The sequence below is a fragment of the Triticum dicoccoides genome, unplaced genomic scaffold, assembly GCF_002162155.2.
Source record: "Triticum dicoccoides isolate Atlit2015 ecotype Zavitan unplaced genomic scaffold, WEW_v2.0 scaffold452, whole genome shotgun sequence".
Taxonomy (NCBI): Eukaryota; Viridiplantae; Streptophyta; class Magnoliopsida; order Poales; family Poaceae; genus Triticum; species Triticum dicoccoides.
The window spans coordinates 1-988 of record NW_021273500.1 but is presented as its reverse complement, the minus strand read 5'-3'; the positions used below and the strand labels follow the sequence as shown (position 1 = coordinate 988).

Genomic DNA, 988 nt, shown 5'->3' with positions numbered 1-988 from the left:
GCGGCGACGGGGGCGGTTCGCCGCCCCCGACGTCGCGAGAAGTCCATTGAACCTTATCATTTAGAGGAAGGAGAAGTCGTAACAAGGTTTCCGTAGGTGAACCTGCGGAAGGATCATTGTCGTGACCCTGACCAAAACAGACCGCGCACGCGTCATCCAATCCGTCGGCGACGGCACCGTCCGTCGCTCGGCCAATGCCTCGACCACCTCCCCTCCTCGGAGCGGGTGGGGGCCCGGGGTAAAAGAACCCACGGCGCCGAAGGCGTCAAGGAACACTGTGCCTAACCCGGGGGCATGTCTAGCTTGCTAGCCATCCCTCGTGTTGCAAAGCTATTTAATCCACACGACTCTCGGCAACGGATATCTCGGCTCTCGCATCGATGAAGAACGTAGCGAAATGCGATACCTGGTGTGAATTGCAGAATCCCGCGAACCATCGCGTCTTTGAACGCAAGTTGCGCCCGAGGCCACTCGGCCGAGGGCACGCCTGCCTGGGCGTCACGCCAAAACACGCTCCCAACCACCCTCAACGGGAATCGGGATGCGGCATCTGGTGCCTCGTCTCTCAAGGGACGGTGGACCGAAGATTGGGCTGCCGGCGTACCGCGCCGGACACAGCGCATGGTGGGCGTCCTCGCTTTATCAATGCAGTGCATCCGGCGCGCAGCTGGCATTATGGCCTTTGAACGACCCAACAAACGAAGCGCACGTCGCTTCGACCGCGACCCCAGGTCAGGCGGGACTACCCGCTGAGTTTAAGCATATAAATAAGCGGAGGAGAAGAAACTTACAAGGATTCCCCTAGTAACGGCGAGCGAACCGGGAGCAGCCCAGCTTGAGAATCGGGCGGCTGTGCCGTCCGAATTGTAGTCTGGAGAGGCGTCCTCAGCGACGGACCGGGCCCAAGTCCCCTGGAAAGGGGCGCCTGGGAGGGTGAGAGCCCCGTCCGGCCCGGACCCTGTCGCCCCACGAGGCGCCGTCAACGAGT

General features: G+C 61.7%; 1 non-coding gene across 1 annotated transcript; it reads left to right on the top strand.

Annotated features, from left to right (window-relative positions):
• Positions 1 to 345: 345 nt before the first annotated feature.
• On the top strand, positions 346 to 501 carry LOC119346629. The gene has a single exon (XR_005167841.1). It is a non-coding gene; the product is annotated as a 5.8S ribosomal RNA (ribosomal RNA).
• Positions 502 to 988: the final 487 nt, after the last annotated feature.